The sequence below is a fragment of the Ricinus communis genome, chromosome 2 (genome assembly GCF_019578655.1).
Source record: "Ricinus communis isolate WT05 ecotype wild-type chromosome 2, ASM1957865v1, whole genome shotgun sequence".
NCBI lineage: Eukaryota > Viridiplantae > Streptophyta > Magnoliopsida > Malpighiales > Euphorbiaceae > Ricinus > Ricinus communis.
The window spans coordinates 15,590,518-15,596,909 of record NC_063257.1 but is presented as its reverse complement, the minus strand read 5'-3'; the positions used below and the strand labels follow the sequence as shown (position 1 = coordinate 15,596,909).

The window sequence follows — 6,392 nt, the reverse complement described above, 5'->3', positions numbered from 1 at the left end:
CAAGAAACTATTTTTAAATCTTTATTACATGGATTGACTGTCAAATTTCATAACATGTTTGTTTGTTTTTTTATGTGTTTTTATTATTTAGTTTTTGAATATTATTTAAATTTAGATCTAAGTTCTTTTTGCTGATTGATTATCAAACTAAATCTAGTGATTCATCAACTCATAATCCTTATAACTTAAGATTAACATTTAAAAAAAAGATGATCAAGAAGTAAAGAGTGAGTTTATGCCACAAATATTAGAAGAAGACATTGAAGAAAAAATTAAAGAGCAATCATAAAAATAAGACAATGGCAAACCCATATAGAGAAATAGGATCGAAAGGCAAATGGCTATGAAGGACTATGCTAGGCCCATAATTAGTAACACTACTTCATTCATAGTTCTAGGTGATGCATCTAGGAATTATGAACTTAAGAACATGCATTTAATATGGTTCCTTCATTTTTTAATATGCCTAGTGGTGGTGCATTAACATATATTAGGGAGTTTTATGCTATAGTTTATATATTCCATTGTTTGGACTTAATGAAGACCAATTGAGAATGATGTGTTTCCCTTATTTATTGAAAGAAAAGTAAAGGTTTGGTTAATAAAATTTCTTCTAATTCTTTGAGAACATGGGATGAAATTTATCAAAAATTTATGAGTAAATTTTTATTCTCATTAAAAGACCAAAGAATTGAGAGCTGAAGTTTCTAATTTTTATCAAAAGGATACTAATTCTTTTCATGAAGCATGGGATCACTTCAAGTTAGTTTTACTGCAGTGCCCATACCATGACTATCCACTTATAGTAACTAACTAATCATTTTATATTTAAAGCTTGACACAACAATATCAATATATGGAAGATAATGCAGTTATGGATGCTATGTTAGAAAAGACAGCCGATGAGGTCTATGACATCTTTGAGATATTAGGAGTCAATTCAAGATAAAAGAGTGCGAGGGTTAAAAGAGTAGGAGTGAATGAGGTGACAACTAATAATGAAATGGCTATGCAATTGGAAGAGTTAACTAAGCAAGTTCGGATTCTTGCATCTACTAAAAATGCATCAAGCAATAAGGTATGTGGAGTTTATGGTATTTATAGTCATGGTGCTAAAGTTTGTTCATCTTTTGATACTTGTACATGACTGAATGTGAGCAACCAAATTTGATGGAGTCTTATAAACCTAGGTAGCCTAGGAATAACCCTTATTCCCGTTAGAGTATGCCCTAAAAACAAAGAGTTGTCAGATGATCTATGTTAATTTATACATCACAATTGATGACATACAATTATACTAAAGGTATTGTTTGACTTTAATGGTATGAGTAGTCATTTATTATCAAGAAATAATCCAAATCGTTAGAGATGAATACCATGGAAAGTAAACACAAATGTAAGAGAAATTATAAAGCAAGTTTATAATGATGAGATTCTCATTACATACGTTTCTAAATTTTTTTCATATTCGATGTCTAATTAAAAATTAGTTATTGATTGTCAGATATTGATCAAACACTCAAGACTACCATAATGCGTTATTACTTACTTATGAAGTAAACAATCTGTCTCATAAGGTTGAGGAATAAAAATTTCAAGATAAGCATATGGGTGCTTGTTACAAGAACAAGTTCATTAAACATGACCCCACTAAGTAGTCCATATAGAATTTACCCCAAGTGTCTATGAACAATACTCTTGTGACAATCATGTAAGACATGATCCTTAGACTTGAGACAACCGTATATTATCTTATATGAGGATTGCTATACTTTGATGCTATCTTATGTTCTGCTATACATGGAGCATTCAAGGGATAATATATAAGATAATAAGTTATCAATAAAAAATTCATTTCCTAAGGTAATATGTCATGGGACCTTATCCTGATAATTCTTGATATGCTTTAACATTGAAATCCATGGCGAAAGGTGTATGAATGAAGATTATGAAAAGTGTTTATAAATCTTATTCAAGATGGTATATGCAATTATTAAGAACAAATATGATTGGTTTAATTATAGAGTTGACACTTGCATCCATGCTCTATGAATCAATTGGGATGAAAGTATAATGAAAGGATTGAATTACATTGTAAGATTGTTCACTATAAAGGTTGATTAAAACACTTTAATCATTCCTACACATTTGGGTGGTCATGATGGATTGCTAGATACTAGTCTTGATCTATGAATATAGATTAAGTTACATTAGAGAATTAACATTGAAAAAAAAAAGAGTTTAATCATAACCATATTCATTGCCAACATGTTAAGAACCTTTTGGGTCACACAAAAGTAGGTTTTAAGTGGGTATTAAAATGAGGCTTTAAGGATTGGGCTTAAGCTCATATATATTGGACCTAATTAAAGGTTAATTAATTAAGAGCTAATGGGCTTTGTATGGGTCTATGGTGGGTGTATTATTCATAGATTAGTTCTTATATTAACTAAAGTCCATTTAGATAACAGAGCCAAATTTAAAGTAAGTTAGGATTTTGTAGAAATCCTAAACCTTTAAGGATTTTGATTAAAAGGCCATATATATAAAAAGAGATGTATATGGGGCAAGAAGGGTTAAGGTTGAAGGATGGTGGCACATCTAAGAAAGAAAAACATCTTCTTTAAGATACATACCCTAGCTGAATTAATCAATAAGATGACTTAATTCATTCCCCTTGCTTGGAATTAGCATTCAATCTCCAACATCTCTTTTCAATCTCCTAAAAGTGGTTTAGTGAGATATTTGCTTAGAAGCTTGTATGGATTACCAAAAGAGGCTAGTTCCTTAAGTATCTTTAAAGTGCATCAATCATCCTTAAAGAATCAAGAATTAATAAAGCAATAAGCACTCTTTTGATTGGTCGAAAACTCCATTTGTAAGCCTTCTTCATCTTTTGCTTGTTTTGTGTGTCATGTCTATCTTAATCAATGAGATCCTTGGTGGGAATTGAAAAAAATTTGATTGATCCCATTGCACCTTTCCTTATGTTTTAGTACTAATTCTCAATAATTCCGATACTTATAATTCAAGTTGGAGAAACCATCTAAACTTTTCTGGGAAAAATAATAACCAAAATTCACCATAGATTTTGAGAAACTCAAATCAGCCCTAATGCCAAAATCAAGAGTCTTTATTCCATAGGAATTCAAACCCTTCATTTTAGAATCAAGGTTAAGCCTCTTAACCTAATGTGCAAAGAAAGCAAAGTTCGGAGGAGACACTTTAATCTTTTATGATAACTACCAATGATAGGATGGAGAGGAATAAAAAAACTTACTCCAATGAGGCTCCAATGAAGCGTTTAAAGACTCAAATTTAGAAAATTGTTGAAGCTGTACAAAAAATAAGAAATAAAAATTATCAAGTCAACCCGACCAAACTAAATCTATCACCATTCTTCAAGATGGTAAGTTATTTGACAATAAGGCTGAAATATTAATTTAGAAAGATTTTTCTTATGCAGGTACATCAAAAGATAATGAATTAGTTGAAGTATAAATTATTACAGAGGTCATGCAAAAGAAAGAAAAGTGGAGCCTAATCTTAGGCTTAAGAAGAAAGAAGAGGAGGCATTCTCTAAACCTAAGATTCATAAGGCAACCAAGCCTTATAAGCCTCCAATTCCATTCCCAAGTAGATTTAAAGAAAATAAATAGGATAAATAATTTTTTTGATATTTTTTATATGCTTTCTAAAGTTAATATTAATAGGCTTTTACTAGATGTTATTAGGAATAATGCCAACTCATGCTAAGTTTCTCAAAGAGCTGAATTCCAACAAAAGGAGATATGAGAAAAATGGAAAAGTGATGGTTTTTGAAATAGCAAGTGTTGTGCTTCAACATCAACTACCCCCAAAGATGAAGTGGCAACTTTAATAAACAAACTGACTGCAAAATGCCAAGACACGAGATGATAGGTCATCTTTTTGGTAAGGCCGCAACCTAAAATGAGCGTTCTGGATATAGCAACTTGGTGGCGCTTGGGCAACGTCTTAAACCAGTGTCCATTATATTATATAGAGCTCCACATTTTACATCTTGATTTGGGTGAGTCTATAATAGGCTATAGGTACAAAGTTGAATACCAATTGTTTTTCATCCACAGACAAACAGACAAAAAAATAATTTGACACTTGAAGACATGCTTTAAGCTCACGTCATAAAGTTAAAAGATGTGATAAGCATCATAATACACATGTTTTCATGCCCGATTGTTTACATTTTTTATGCATGATTATCCCGTTTTATGCTAGAATCACCTGCCTTTTGTTTCCTTTCTCATTTCAGGTCATTTTCGAAGGACATCATCAGTAATCGAGGGACATACGTGTGATTATGGACCAAAATCCATCAGATTGGGCGAGGAGTAGCACCCAGAGGGTTGAGCAAGGCCTGGACTCCGACCGTGCTGAATTACCAAGAGGCTATCCCCAATTGTGCCAATTCAGCACGACTTCCGTAGCCACCACGGCCTCCAGCACGGCCTGTGGTGGATCAAGACAGTTTGGCATCGGCCGAAGGAGTCAAGACAACAGACTCCACAGATTCAAGATACCGGACTCCTACCGTCAATCATCATAGCCTGGACTCATTGCTGAATCATCATACCGGACTCCTACCGCACAATCAACTATATAGGCGATTTTGAATTCTTTTTGAAGGGGGACGATTTTTGGACTCAATTCCAAGACGCACACTTAATTAATTGTTTCCTATACCTCAATTGTAGACATTGAGAGATCAATTTCATCAATTGATGGAGGGATTTCACTTGTTCCAACATCGAATTGAAGATCAAGACAAACTTTGGGAGCATTCAAGAGGCAACTAGGGTTTGAGATTTCGAATTTGCAATTTAGGGTTTCTCATTCAAACTTGAAAGAGAAGGGTGTACATGCCTTTAATTTGTTTTTCCTTATTTTGTTCCCTAATTGCTTTAACCATGAACATGAGTAGCTAGATCTTTTGAATCCATTAGGGTTCACCTTTGTTGATGGATTATGCTTAATTGTTAGTTTTTATAATTGTCATTCTTACAATCTTCTTGCTATTCAAAGAATAAAAGTTTGATTCAGTTTAATTTGAGACGTTGGATTAATTGTTTATTAGGTTGTTTCTTGACATTGAGAAATGCTTGTTACAACTGGACATTGAATAGTAAGAACCGGTAGTTAACACTTAGAGATAAGGTTGATTTACTCACGGATTAAGAACTAATAACTCTTAATAGTTTTAAATCATACTTAATGCTAATCCGTAGTAATCCAATAGGAAGAGATTCCATTAGGTTAGTGCAGTTTAGGAATCCGGTAAGCTCGAGAGAGGAACCGGGATTCAATTCGGGATTTAGGCATGTAAGCAAGATCGGCAATCCATCTTTAGAATTCCATCACTTAGGCTCCCTTTTGGGTTTATTTCTCTCTTTGCAATTGTCTTTGATTATCCATTGTTCTTCATTTACTTATTTGCACTCATAACCATTACCGGTACGTTAGAACTTTCATACCCTATTTCGCATCAGATAACATAGCAAACAGTAGTAACTCTAGGTTCACCCAATCTCCGTGGATACGACCTTGATACTCACTAGTGCTAGGCCGCACTCAGAGGTTCACCGCCTTAGGTGTAGGTTGCATAAAGAGCCCATCAAGTTTTTGGCTGTCGGGGAAAAACAAAGAATTATGAACTAGAGTGAATTGTTTTGTGTTAATTTAGTCATTATTTGTTTATTCATTTATTCTTTATTTATTTTTTATTTTTTATTTTTAATTTTTTATTATTATTTATTATTTATTATTATATTGTTTTTGTTGATTGGTGGTTGTGTGGACTTTCGGTTTCGGTGTAGTTTATGACCGGAGCTCAAACTCGAATCTTATAGAGCCTCTATCCCGATCCGAATCTATCCCTCGGACTCTTAAGGAAGAGGTTGCAATTAGAAGAGGAGGAGATTGAGGTTGAGGTACCTGTGGATAGACTAGACACGATGGAAAACCATGACCCCCAGGCCAATGATGATCAGAGGACGATGTACGAGTTTGCTCGACCATCTTTAGATGGGACAAAAATGAGTATAGTCAGACCTGCTGTAGCAGCCAATAATTTTGAGATAAAGGCCAATGTTATCCAGATGATCCAGCAAAGCGTGCAATTTGGAGGATTGCCCAGCGAGGATCCCAATGCACATATCTCTAACTTTTTGGAGATTTGTGACACATTCAAGATAAATGGAACAACTGATGATGCCATTCGGCTGACATTGTTTCCATTTTCCTTGAAGGACAGAGCAAAGAGATGGCTGCAATCTCTTCCACAACAAACAATTACTACCTAGAGGGCGTTGGCTGAAAATTTTTTATAAAAGTATTTTCCTCCCGCTAAAACTGCT

General features: G+C 33.8%; 1 non-coding gene across 1 annotated transcript; it reads right to left on the bottom strand.

Annotated features, from left to right (window-relative positions):
- Positions 1–688: 688 nt before the first annotated feature.
- Positions 689–795, bottom strand: LOC112534983. The gene has a single exon (XR_003079190.1). It is a non-coding gene; the product is annotated as a small nucleolar RNA R71 (small nucleolar RNA).
- Between the last annotated feature and the right edge of the window lie 5,597 nt (positions 796–6,392).